This window comes from Bubalus kerabau, unplaced genomic scaffold (assembly GCF_029407905.1).
Source record: "Bubalus kerabau isolate K-KA32 ecotype Philippines breed swamp buffalo unplaced genomic scaffold, PCC_UOA_SB_1v2 scaffold_50, whole genome shotgun sequence".
NCBI classification, from domain to species: Eukaryota; Metazoa; Chordata; class Mammalia; order Artiodactyla; family Bovidae; genus Bubalus; species Bubalus kerabau.
In genome coordinates, this window is record NW_026577904.1 from 760,717 (window position 1) to 775,477 (window position 14,761).

The following is a 14,761-nucleotide window of genomic DNA, read 5'->3' on the forward strand; positions in this document are numbered from 1 at the left end:
TCATCCTTTTCTTTGCTCCGTGGCCCTCCCCGTGTCCCCTCACCAGTTCCCAAGGCCACAGGGTGCAGCCCAAGTCTCTCACTTCTTCACGAGCCCCACCCTCCGGTCTCCTAGAAGGAATGAGGCTGAACAGATGTAAAGCATTCATTGGTGCTTGGCACATGGTAGATAATCATTGCCTACAAATTTCCTTTCTTAGATCTGGAAACCTTGAGTTGGTTTCCACAGAGCTGTATTGATTATTATGGTTGAGTACAGCAATCCAAGAATGGTATTTTAGACATGAACTATTTTGGTATTACTGACTCAATCTTTAAAACCACTAACTTCTGCACATAGACAAGGAGACTGCCCTTCAGATAGAAATCATATCCATGTCTAGGCATCTACTTGATACATCTGTATCTAACTAGTTTTTAAAGATGTTTGAGATCTTTCCCTTGCATGGAAGCAGAGTGTGGTTAGCCTGCTTATGCTCAGAGGCCTTTTCCAGCACAGATGAAATTCCAAGACAATAAAGATTCTGATCTGATGTTAAGTTCCTTTGTGCAAACCAGCTTGCATAGCAAAATGATGCAGATAAATGTAGATGAAAATGGACCTAGACAAATAAATGAAACTGTATTATGTTTCTCTAGTATAAACATAGATTAAGTGGTAAGAGGACAAAAATAGGTGAAGTGGTAACATAAACTGACTTGTGTAATCAAAGGGTCAGCTCTGACATTTTTCTCTCTAGGCCTTTTCTAATAGTTTTGTCGCTAGGGCTACAATGTTTTTGCCAGATTGGAACCGGATTGTCCGCTCTAATGGAGATTAAGTAGCTCTCCCAGCTAGATTTTTTTTTTTTTTTTTTAATAAGCATAGGTTAATTCTGCTGACTTTCAAAGCCATAATCATGAAGAATGGAAAGATTACTAAAGATCTGTTTTTAGAAAATATAACTAATAAAATTTGAAGTTTAATAGGTTTTATTCCATTGTTATTCCAACACAAACTTTGATCATGGTTACAATGAATAAGTAACTGAAATACAGTTTCATACACGGAATTTTTAAAAATGAGAAATTATTTACAAGTTGAGCCAAGAATTAATGCCCCAAGGAGTAATGAACAATTCTCCTGGCAAGTTGGAAAACTGGTTCACAAATGCTTGAAAATTCATACTTGATTTTTTTCCATAACCACTATAGATAAGGTATAGGAAAATGTCCTCTGTGTTTTGGTTGCTGCCCATCATTGGTCAGTCATCTGAGGTGGAAATACAAACTCACCAATGAAACTTAAAGCCCAGTAAAGGAAAACTTGACTTATTCTGGACACTCAGTTGCTAACAGGATGTAGACGGTTAACAGCCACCAAGAAAATGGTGAGGAAACACTCCTTTCGATGTGCTTGGTATGGAGTCAAATGAACTTCCATGGCCGCGGACAAAGGAGACCATCTAAACTTTAAAACAGTGCTGTCTGCATGCCCACTGACCCTGCAATGCTTTTTGTGCACTAAAGCATAAGAGTTAAATGAGACAGTTCATGTAAAATGCCTCGCAAAGGACAGATGCTGTGTTTTCTCTCCCGACGTCTTTTTGTAGCCAGAAGTCCCAATGTTAACTTTCAATAAGAAAAGTGGAATATTAGTCTTTAGAGTCAAAAGAAATTCACAGTATTAGTGACGCCTGGTGGAAAACTTAGGTATTACAATGTAGCATTATTTCAGCTATCCTGAATTTTCACACTTAATAAAATTAAGATGAATCTTACAATTACATGAAACAGAAGGTAAAGAAAAAATTAAATATGTGTGTGGATACCTACTTTATTATGCTAGTAATTTTTCAGTCCATAATTACAAAACATACAGGAGGTTAGGAACCTAAGAAACTGAATGCATACTGGTAATAAAAATGTATTCAGCATCCATGTTTCTACAGTGATTAAAAATAGAAGCATGTAGCGTTTTCGCTGTTCTCAACCTCTTCATAGGCGCCATATGCCAAAGAGGCTCCCTTCCCAAGTTTTCAGATACAAATTCATGGTAGGGTGTCCTGAGGAGTACCTCAAAGAAATAGCCAGTTGTTTCAATACGGGATTGAGATGAAATAGAGGGCCATCCCATTTGAGGTACTGTGGATAGATTCAATAAATAATGATGTTTTAAATGTGAGCCTTAAGTATCAGAGAATCAGTTGCTTTGAGCCAGGGACAGGTTTGAACATTTGCGAACAAAAGAGCAAAAGTATCTATTACAGGGTCAGCAAACTGTAACCCATGGACCAAATACAGCACATCAGCTTTTTGTTACTGGAACACAGCCATGCTCATTCGTTTACTTACTGTCTGAGGAGCTTTCATAACAACTGACTCACTTGAGTAGGTGCAAGAGACCATATTGGCTGCAGAGCCTCAACTGACCCTTTACAGAAAAAGTTTGCCAATCCCTGGTCTATTAGAGCCTTGCATTCGATTTTCACACCTCTCCCCACCATCTCCTGGGGAGGAGTGTATTTCCCTTTCCCACTCAAGTTTGGCTGAACCATAAGACTTGCCTTGGTCAGTGGAATGTGGAAAAGCATCAGTGTACAAGTTTGAAGTGAAGCCTCCGAGTTCTGTGCCTCTTCAGCAGTAAAGCGAGAATGAGGCCATCTGCTGACCTGCAGGCTTGAAGGAGAAACAAATGATTGTTGTCACTGTTGTGCTTGTCTGCCTGTTAGTTACTTAGTCGTGTCTGACTCTTTGCAACCCCATAGACTGTAGCCCACCAGGCCCCTCTGTCCATGGGATCCTCCAGGCAAGAACCTTGGAGTGGGTTGCCATTTCCTTCTCCAATGCATGAAAGGGAAAAGTGAAAGTGAAGTCGCTCAGTCTTGTTTGACCCTCAGTGACCCCATGGACTGCAGCCGACCAGGCTCCTCCATCCATGAGATTTTCCAGGCAGGAGTACTGGAGTGGGGTGCCATTGCCCTTCTCTGGAGATTGTTCTACTTCTGCGTCAAAGTACCAGAAGACTGACTTCTCTGTCCAGCTAACGCTATGGGGAGAAGGACCCTGAAGACTAGGTGGGGTTCAGTCCCTTCTGGGGCTCTAGTTCAGACTTTGATGGGCTCAGCTGGAACATGTGTTCATTCCTCTACCTATAGTAAGCAGAACTGAGTCAGAGTGCAGAGTCTGGAGGCTTACCAGACTCTCTTGGCATCAACTTCTTTAACACGGTGGGGATGTCAGTCACAATTCTTTCCTGTTAGATTAAATATTTCCCTTCCAAGGTGAGCCTCAAGGTATAGAAAGAGTGGGACAAGTTCAATGGGAATCATAGGCCGAAGTTTTTCAGTCAAGCTTTCTCAATAAAGCTCACAGCTTGGCTTCTTCCTACTCAACTCCAGTAAGTATATTTCTGAATTGATATATAATCTGTAAGAGGTAAAAAAGATCATGACTAGCTCCTCAGAAAACTCGCAATATGCAATCTAATTTAACCATCTTAACAATGCTGGCTGCATCAAAGTGATCAAAATATTTAAAAATGCAATTTCCCAGAATTCTTAGTCTTGTATCTCAGCTTGTTAGAATGCTAAGGCTCCTCATTGTCCCTTTTTTTTTTTTTTTTTTAAACTATCCATATTACTCTTTTTGAAACCATCAGTTTGACTCCTTTGGAGATGTCACTGGGTAACACCAGTGACCCATTTATTAGAGTTCACAAATTTGTGACTTGAGAGTCCTTGGGGCTGCCCTAGTTCTCTAGTTTTCAGCCTTCCCTTTGATTCTTTATGTAGTTAATGTTCTTTCATTAATTTTTTTAAAGCCAATTTTTGCTGTTTTTTTTAAGAGCCTAGCTAATGCAGAATTGGTACTACAGAGTAACTTCTAGGCAATAGACTATGGCAGAAGCTCCTACTGAGACTAACATTCAAATCCAGAGCATGAATTTCTGGACGTAACTCTTGAAAAGAGAGTATGAGTCATAATAAATCAGTATTAAGATCACTAATACTAAATGCATAAATGACAGACATTTAAGTGTTAGCAGTAATCCGTAATGTTGCTACTGGTGTGCTTTTAGGGGAAAGAACCACATTTATTATTCCTATTAGCAAAGAGGCAGTGTTTCCAGAAGCAGTCATTGCTTTCTATAAAGATTTTCAAACGTATTTCCTAAAAACAGGACCATAATTTTCAACTCTCTTCATATTTTTACTCAAGTTCTACTTCTGCTTTCCTTCTCAATCCCTCAAACGTCAACAGCCCAAGAATTCGACTGTCTTTTAATAGTGACCGCTATAACGCACCTCACACTGTTTGGAAACAGAGACTCTGTTGTTCTGTTGCCAAGTTGTCTGACTCTTTGCAGAACCCCAGGGTCCTATCCTCCACTGTGTCCTGGAGTTTGCCCATATTCATGTTCATTGATTCAGTGATGTTACCTAACCATCTCGTCCTCTGCCGCCCTCTTCTCTTTCTGCCTTCAGTATTTCCCAGCATCAGGGTCTTTTCCAATGTGTCAGCTCTTCGCATCAGGTGGCCAAAGTATTGGAGCTTCAGCTTCAGCGTCAGACCTTCTAATGAATATTCAGGGTTGATTTCCTTTAGGATTGACTGGCTTGACCTGCTTCCAGTCCAAGGGAATCTCAGGTCTTCTCCAGCACCACAGTTCAAAACATCAATTCTTCGGCGCTCAGCCTTCTTCACAGTCCAACTCGCATATCCATCCATGACCACTGGAAAAACCATAGCCTCAACTAGACGGACCTTTGTTGTCCAAGTAATGTCTCTGCTTTTGAATATGCTGTCTAGGTTGGTCATAACTTTGCTTCCAAGGAGTAAGCGTCTTTTAATTTCATGGCTGCAATCACCATCTGCAGTGATTTTGGAGCCCCAGAAAATAAAGTCAGCCACTGTTTCCACATCTATTTGCCATGAAGTGATGGGACTGGATGCCATCATCTTAATTTCCGAATGTTGAGCTTTAAAGCCAACTTTTTCACTCTCCTTTTTCACTTTCATCAAGAGTCACATCTTTTCTTCCAAGGAGCAAGTGCCATTTAATTTCATGGTTGCAGTCACCATCCACAGCAATTCTGGAGCCCGATAAAATCTGTCGCTGCTTCCACCTTTTCCCTATTTGCTGTAAAGTGATGGGACCAGATGCCATGATCTTTGTTTTTTGAATATTGAGTTTTGACCATCCCTAAATCAACACAATTTCCACTTCTACTTAACTGCTTTTCTTATTCAGGAAAAAAAAGACACGGGTGGGCCTAAGTTAGATACTTCCAGCTCCTCTCTGGGGATGGCTTTTACAGCAGTATACATGATACCCATCATCAAAACCTGGTACCTATTTGTCCAGCAGCACCAAGAGATGAAAGAATGTGAGACATCGCCCTTTATTCTCAACAAGCACCCAGCTGGATCAGAGAAAGATTATTCCAAGTGAAATAACACAAACACACAATGAAATAAACCTCTTTGGTTACTTGATGGTCCTCTGTCGTATACTTTCCTCTCCTTCATAAGATCTCAAGCTTTAGAAAGGCCAGGACTTTGTTTCATTCTTCGTAATACCTGGCATGCAGTATTCTTTTTCTGCACATTAATAGATGCTCATTATGTAATTTTTGAATGAATGGATACAGATTATGTATATTTACTTAATAGTGAAGGTTGAATGAATACATATAAAGATCTTAAAACAGTGTCTGCTACTACATACCTAAAAAAATGAATTCTTACAAAATGAGCTAAGATTTAGTATAGAGATTAGAAAGCAATTTTTATAAGTTTGCCTTAAACTGACTCTGGAAAAATAGGTGGGAACTGAAAGAACATACTTGATGAGAGTATTAATGCAGGCACAGGCAGAGGAATAAACGTGATGTTTAAGTATACAGCTGACCTTTGAACAACAGTTTGAACTGTGCAGGTCCACTTATATTTGGCTATTTTTCAATAGTAAATACTATAGTACCACATGACCCATGGTTGGTGGAATCCATGGGTTTGGGGTGACCACAGATATGAAGGGCTGGCTATAAGTTTTACTGGGATTTTCAATTGCTTCGAGGGTCAGTGTTCCAACCCCCATGTTGTTCAAGGGTCACTGATAATAAACCTAAGAGCATAGAAAGGTTGTATACAATCTAACATTTGCTAAACTCAATTAATTCCAAGTGACATTTATCATTTTACATAAAGAACAATGTTTATTTTAAATCTACTGTTAGAGGGTGAAGGAGGTTTAATAAAAGTTTGTCCAATAAGCTGAAAGTACCTCAAGACTTACTCTACTTTGTGTCCTTAGGCCCTCCCTACAATATAGTAGGCACAGGAAATAATATGCCGTACTGAATCCATAATAACTACGTAACTGTATCAATACACCAATATAAAAAATTTAATACAAATGTAAAACATACACATGTAACTTTATTTCATCATTGCCATTTAAAGCCTGATTTTATAAAACATCAAAGACATTCTTAAGAGTGCTGTATCACAACAATTTGAAAAGTGGGAATATCCACAGCTTTATAGGCTCAAGTTACATAAATTAAACTCAAATAATTGGACATTTTTTCAATACAGAAACTATACAAATGAAATAAATGACAAGAGGATGCAATAGGAGAAATATGTCACTACTTATGGACTATCATTAGTTACTTTCAGGATGTAAATGAAGATTCTGAATATTCATATTTCTTTTGTTCTATTTCATATTTAAATATTTCTCTACATTCTGAGTCAAGCTACTTGACCAAAAGTCTGATTTAGGAAGGCATTTAGCAAAAGTTTTTCCACCTATGGTTACTACCTCCAAAGAAAGTAACACTGCAGTACTGATGCAATCTGCGCAGTAACTTTACTTTAATGTCAACCCTATGGAAAGTCAGATAGGTACCAAAAACGGAACAATTTTGCACAGATTCAGTTAGGTATCATGTTAAGTTTTCCTCATCTAAAAATTAACCAATGAAGTAAAACATACCAACTACAGTTGACCTGGTAGGAAAACCACATTTGAGAGTTACAAGTACGTTATTGTCCATATCTCATCCTCAGTCATTGACAGGAATTTTGTAGGCTACCATGCTATTTACTTTGTGAATTGTAGTAGTAAATGAACGAAGACGAACTTCCTCAGGATTGGTAATGAACTGTGGTCCCGACTCTTCCCATTTTTCAGGTACAACCAGATCTTTGTCTGTATAAATGAGGAGATCAAATGAACCTAAATTGGAGATAAAATCATTAAAGTACATTATTTTTTTCCAAAATAGAAGAACCCTCCTTGTCTCTCTCACATTTTGAACCACCCAGAGTATTAGAAAAGAGAGTTTAGCATGGTCTGTAATGACTAGTCAATTGCTTTTCCTCCATAGACATTTACTGTATTACAGAAAATATTGTACTCCTTTTGCTAAACTTCAAGTTTTCTTTTTTTTAAAAGAGAAAACCGTTATCTGCAGAAAGTATGGAGTCCATCACACAGGACAGCATAAAGGCAACCTGAAGGAAAGCTAACATCTGGGCTCTGTGACTGATGTAGCCTGGGGCCTAGAGCAGTGTCTCGCATACAGTAGGCATTCAGGAAATATCGGATAAGGTCGAAAAGCAAGACAGTTATGGCTAGCCTTAAAAATATACATAAAAAATTAAGATAATGAACGGGATTACATTAAGACATTCAAGAATGAATACTGTGGAATACTTTCATTCCTTTCCTTTTCAGAATTTCCAAATTTCTAGAATGCATATAACACTACTTCTGCTTTATAATGGGTTTTTCATTTTTATTATGTAATATTAATAATTAAGAAAAAATTTAATAAAGGGCTAATTCTTAAAAGAGTAGCTTAGTCTTTTCTCTGACAAATTTTAAGTCAATGTGACGTTGTAGAATACTTACAAGAAACTTCCAACAGTGGCAGAAATGTTACTGTAGCTGTGATCTGTCTGATCACTGAACGGATTTCATCTTGGATAGCTTTCTGAGACTTTTCTCTGGGTGCACTATTGAAGAAACCAAATCAATTTAAGTGTTAACAAATTATTTAAAACACTGTTAAGACTGATTCAATGTTTCCAAGATCAAATAATTAATACATTAAAATGGATTTTTTTTTTTTGTAAGTTATAAGTATATCATTAGGGCCTATATCTCACAAGAGGCATATGCATTTTTATTATTTCATTTATCATTCCAGTCATTTTCTAGAGGTGGTCTTAAAATCAGGTTATTTGGTATCAGATAATCAGAAAACTGGCCAAGTGCTTCAAGTTAGGAAAACTACAGCACCTTTCAAAAAATGAAAATAATATCTAAAATATTTTGTTGGTGCATTTTTCGTAATGCTTAATTCCCTACTGCCTCAAATAAGATATTACATTAAATACCAAATTATTTTTATAAGCTAAACATTTCCTAAAATAAACCAAAGCCTTCAGAAGCAAACTACATTTCATTATGAAAAATGATTCTGAATTTACCAGTAAGCAAGCCTAGGACTATGCTAGACATGATCATATAAGCATTTCCCATTCAGGTGGGCTGGAAACTTTTTTATGAAGTGTCTTAGAAAATTTGGGGCATTCAATGAAATACAATAGAGCTGAATCTTAGGCTTGGGGAATCTAGGATAACCCCTGATGCTTAAAAGTACCTTTAAACAATTCACTAAACGGGCCACCAGGTACATACTACCATAAACACTGAAGGGTGAAATTCACCAATTTACTCTATAGGCAATTATGTTAAAAGTTCACTGTCTTATATAAGACAGTGAACTATCCTTTGCCACAGGAGACTAAGGATCAAATTAAACGTCCTAGCAATGGCACCCCACTCCAGTACTCTTGCCTGGGAAATCCCATGGATGGAGGAGCCTGGTAGGCTACAGTCCATGGGGTCACTAAGAGTCGGACACGACTGAGCGACTTCACTTTCACTTTTCCCTTTCATGCATTGGAGAAGGAAATGGCAACCCACTCCAGTGTTCTTGCCTGGAGAATCCCGGGGACGGGGGAGCCTGTTGGGCTGCCGTCTATGGGGTCGCACAGAGTCGGACACGACTGACGCGACGCCGCAGCAGCAGCAGCAGCAGCAGCAGCCATTAAAAAGAATACATTTGAATCAGTTCTAACGAGGTGGATGAAACTGGAGCCTATTATACAGAGTGAAGTAAGCCAGAAAAACACCAATACAGCATACTAACGCATATATATGGAATTAGGAAGATGGTAACGATTACCCTGTATGCGAGACAGCAAGAGAGACACAGGTGTATAGAACAGTCTTTTGGACTCTGCGGGAGAGGGAGAGGGTGGGATGATTTGGGAGAATGGCATTGAAACATGTATAATATCATATAAGAAACGAATCGCCAGTCCAGGTTCGATGCAGGATACAGGATGCTTGGGGCTGGTGCACTGGGATGACCCAGAGGGATGGTACGGGGAGGGCGGTGGGAGGGGGGTTCAGGATGGGGAACATGTGTGCACCCATGGCGGATTCATGTTGATGTATGGCAAAACCAATACAATATTGTAAAGTAATTAGCCTCCAATTAAAATAAATAAATTTATATTAAAAAAAATAAACATCCTAGAAAAAAATCGTACTTTATATGAAACTTGTTCAATAGAATTAGAACTCATTTGGTAAAGAAAATAAATTTTAAAACATACGAAAATGGAAGTAGTTCCTACTTACCTGTCATCTTTTGCATCTTTTGAACTCAATATCAAACTGCCATCTTTCAAGGACCTCTCCACCTTCAACATTTGAGATGACTACCACCAGTTTCTGAACTGAACACTTGTATAACCATTCTGCAACACACAAAACAAGGCATCTCTTTTAGTTTACTGCATTACAAAGCAACTCTCCTCTCACGACCAACTTCCTATCCTCAGCAAATTTCTCCCACTGCTATTTTGGTTCTCCTCCAAATTGTGCAGAAAATTTGCCCCATCAATGGCCTAGCTCCCAATTTCAAACTCTCAGTATTTGTGCCAGGTATAGCACTGGGTGCTAAGACAGTGAACATGAGGTACTTCCATCCTAATCCAAGGGAAGGGTGAAGGAGATGTCATTACTCTAACAGCAACAATAAATGTGCAATTGTAACTGCTGTAACTGCTGTGATGGTGCAGTTTCCTAGGACATAATAGTGGTTACCTATGATGGTGCAACACATACTACAATTAAAGCACAGAATAGGAAATTCTGACTGAGGGGGTTTGAGTTTTGTTCTAAGAGACAACAATATACATATGCAAAACAGGGAAGAGGGTATAGGTTTTAAAACACGAAATGATGGGTTTATGTTGGTGGTGTGAGGTCTTAGTTGAGGCACGTGGGCTCTCCCTGCTAAAGCTACAGGTCTTGGACTCAAAACAGATCACTGGATCAGAGGACTGAAAGGAGGCCAATACAACTGCAATTTAAGAAAGGGAGGATGAACAAGGCTGGTCTGACAAGAATAATGGGCCACACCACACAAGGTCATGAGCGCCAAATTAAAGATGTTACACTCTAAGAACTAAGGAGGTCATTACTGTGTTTGAAGCAGAGTATGATGTGACTCAAGTTGTATTTGAAAACTATCCTTCTGGATGTGATGTAGAAAGTAAACTGGAAGTAAACAGGGGATCTAGGGCACTAATTCATGAATAACTCAAGCAAGAGCGAATCAAGACTTAGAGAAAGATATACTGGTAGAGATGGAGCAGTAGACAGATTCAGGACATTTCATGGTTAAAACTGTTAAGATTTATTGGATTACTTCAGGGTAAGGAAGAGGAATGAATCAGGGATAGCTCCCAAGTTTCTGATTTATATCAGTAATCGGATGGTTGATCCAGTCACCAAGAGGAAAGAGAACTGAAATGGAGATGATCCTAAATTCAGTTTTTAATACACCGAGTGTGAAGTGGTCTAGTATATAGCTGCATAAAGACATTAAGGGAGTCACTCAATATATGAGCCAAGAGTTAGGAGAGGCTTTGGTTAGATATTGGTTCATGAGTCAGATACAAAGTTGTTACTAGAATTATGTATGTACATGTTAGGAGGTCAACTAGAGAGAGATTACTGTTAAGAGGGCCTCAGACTGAGCCCTCAATCTTAGAAACTGAGAATACTTTATTCAGGAATCGGCAGGTTGTTTTTTTTTTTTTTTTTAAGAGATAGAAAATATTTTAGAAATATTGAAGGCCTATGGGTCACCTACGTAGCATAGTCTTCTTTAAAATGTAATATTCTTAGCTTGCAAGCAGTACAAAATCAGCCACTTGCTGGATCTGGCCTGTTGGCCTCGCTCACTCCTGGCATATATGAACAACTTTTACCAGCTTACCTGTGAGAAAGAGATTGAGTGGTCATTTGAAGATATGGGGAAGTTGGTGATTTTTTTCTCTCTTAAAAATGGAAATGAAACCAATGGGAATAATCCAAAAGGAAACAAAGAAATTGACAACATAAGAGAGAGGAAATAGGGTAAAGTTCCTAAGGCTAGAGAAGTGGAATTTAAAAGACTGAATACTTTGCCTGTAAAGCATTTCCTCCCTTTTAACTACAAGGGAGAAATTAAGTAGGAAAGTGTAGATACATCTGACAAGAAATGTTATTGGTCTCAAAGGACACAAACCAAAACCCAGTAACTTAGGCAAGGCTGGCTTGCTACTTCTTCAGATTAAGATGAAGACATACATCCATAGTTGCCTAGAGGTTCCATAGCAAACAATCTGAGTACAGCCGTAGGAATGACTATGGGTGGCTTAGCTCTGAAGTTAATGAAAACGCAATGATGTAATCTGAAAATGAAGCTAGTTGAAACAACAAAAGTGATTCATGAATTTTAAAGTGAAAAAAAAAAAAAATGCGGCTGTAGTATTTTTAGAACTAGTATTTTGGAAGATCTAATGAGCAGAAAGGGAGAAACAATTTACAACACAGAGAAATTAGAAATGAGAATCCTAAGTGGAGAGAAATAGGAAAAAGAAACAAGTAGAAATTCTAGAAATAAAAGGAACAGATGGAGCATACTAATCCAACAATACTGCAACTTCTTGAGCTAAAAGAAGAAAATGAGCGTGCAGACAGAAAAGGCTTACTGACTCACAGGCATGATTAAAAAAAAAAAGACAAATGGAAACAGGTGAAAAATAAGAAAATGCCAATGAGTGCTGTTATTTAGTAGTTCCTTCTTTTTCAAGTTTAGTTCCCTAAGTTGAATCTGATTTTAGTTCCTTCATCTTAATATATATAATGATGGCTTTAGACTCCAAGCAGCTACCAAAAATAAATGCAGTGGATTTTTCTCAGATAATGAATGCCATCATAATTACATAAAATTCCAATGTGTTCTATCATCCCTGAAGGAGTTGATGGAGATTGTTTTGTTAAGCCATATCAGATTCCGAACCTTAAAATATTCAGCCTACTCAAAAACGGAGGAAGGGTGGGAATTCTTTCAATTTGTATGTTATTTGCTTCCCTCCCAAACTGTATCGGAGATGGTAGTGCGGTTTACACTACCCTGTACAGAGCTGAAAAATGACGGCCAAGAAGCTAGAAAATGTGGATCGTAGGTGTGCTGGTATCCAACTCTTTACAACCCAATGGACTGTAACCCACCCGGCTCCTCTGTCCATGGGATTATCCCGACAAGAATACTGGAGTCAGTTGGCATTTCCTCTTCAAGGGGATCTTCCAGACTCAGGATGGAACCTGGGTTTTCTGTGTCTCCTCCATTGGCAGGTGGATTCTTTACCACTGAGTCACCTGGGAAGCCCCGAGGATCTTATTAACATTAAGGCCTGCAAAACTCAAAACTGTGTCCAACCATAAAATATCTTTTAGTTGATCCACCACATTATTTAGGTATTTTATGAGCTCAGGATCAGTAGTTACAAGCAAGGTGAGTCCATATTTCTGCACCCGAGTAAAGGTTTCCGATGGATATATGCCACGCTGATATAAAATACTGTTGATGCCAAATGCTGAAAACATAAGAAATATTAAAGTCATCGTCACGTTGTAAGTTCAGGGGAAATAAAGCATATGTAGATGGGGCTATGGTTTCATTAATACTGTCAAGTTATAAATGTCTAAACACGTGTTTGTGTTTTGCTGAAAGCCGAGTAGGTACAAAGTGGCATTAAAAAAAATCCTTAAAATCTTGCGTCTAAGTGATAGCTGCATTTATGTGGCAACAGAAGAAAAATGCCAAACTGCACTAATCTACCAGTGCCAAATTTCATGTCATTGTAAAACAAGTCCAGATGCCTCTTTTATGATTCGAGGGTGTCAAAACAGGCAACTGACAGACGGGTACCAAGCCCGGGCAGGCCTCTCCCCGTCTCTCTTTCCTCCTCTTATCCTCACCAGTCTTGCCAGGTTCTGTCAGCAGGTACACCTGGCCGAGCTCAGAACAGCTCTTCCCGAGGTCTAGCCCGTCACGGTCCACCCCCGAGGCCCCTCGCCGTTGGGGGCGGGGGGTGTGGGAGGAGCTCTGCATTGGAAAGAAACGCTCCCGCAAAGGGGCTCCCCGCAAGGCGGGCCCCTGCAGCGCCCGGGCCGCCTCCTCCGCCGGCAGCAACACGAGCGGAGGCGGCGCCCGCCGCCCCACTTCCTGAGCCCTCCTGCGGGCACCGGAGGCCGCGGTACAAGGGCCGGGATTCGGGGCCGCTCCGGCCGAGCCGCGGGCCTGCGGGTGGCCTGCGCTCGGCTCTCCCCGCCCTCCGCCCCGCGCGAGGAGGACTTACAGCAGAACTCGGCCACGATCTCGGCGCTCCCGCGCAAGGTGATGCCTTGCTCCCGGGAGAGTTGCAGCGCCATGGCCAGGCCCACGGATGACGGTACGCGTTTCCACCCAGCAGACAGCGACGCCAGGGGCTTCGGGAGCAGTTCCCCGCCACTCGTTTCAAAAGGAACGACGCGGGACGCCCTCGCGCCCTTTGCGCAGGCGCGGAGCGCGTCTAGCCCCCCGCCCCCTCCCGTCGTGCCCTTTGCGCAGGCGCGAAGAGCCTCTAGACCCCGCCTGTCGCGCCCTTTGCGCAGGCGCGAAATGCCTCTAGACCCCCCCCGCCCTGCGCGGCGGTGTCCGGCCGGTTCTCTAGGCCCCTGCCGGAAGCGGCGGTTCGCGCAGGCGCAGTGGGGAGGCGTGGCGGCGCCGTTCCCGGGCGGTGACACCTGGCCGGGTTCCTGCTGTAGTTGTGGGCTGGCTGGCGGGCTGGCGGCTAGAGGGGAAGACGGTAGGTCCAGGTTTTAGTGGCCGCTCTCTGGGTCTGCGGACAGAGCGACCTAGGAGCACAATTCCCGAGTTTGGGAGATTCTTTGAAAGTTTTATGAACTGTCCGCCACCCTGAGTGGCCCCAGTGATCCTTAGTCAGCGGTCGGAATTTGCTAGGTGCTCTGGGAGTTTGCTTCCCCAGTGGCTCAGACGGTGAGGACTCTGCAATGCCGGAGACCTGCAATGCACGATCCCTAGGTTGGGAGGATTCCCTGGAGAAGGGAATGGCAAAGCACTTCAGGATTCTTCCCCGGGGAATTTCATGGGCAGAGGAGCCTGGCAGGCTGCAGCCGATGGGGTCACAGAGTCGGACGCGACTGAGCGCCTAACACTTTCAGTTTCAAAGCAGCTGCGTGCCGCAGACAAGGTTTTAGAGATATTACTGTGCCGGCGTGGTGTTTTCCTGAGAAATTGGGCTAGGGATGAAAGGGACGAACGGAATCCCTTTTTCTTTCCCTCGTCCTAGCT

At 41.2% G+C, this 14,761-nt stretch overlaps 1 pseudogene; it reads right to left on the reverse strand.

The window, feature by feature from the left end:
- Positions 1 to 6,172: 6,172 nt before the first annotated feature.
- Positions 6,173 to 14,031, reverse strand: LOC129640891 (mitotic spindle assembly checkpoint protein MAD2A-like; annotated as a pseudogene).
- Positions 14,032 to 14,761: the final 730 nt, after the last annotated feature.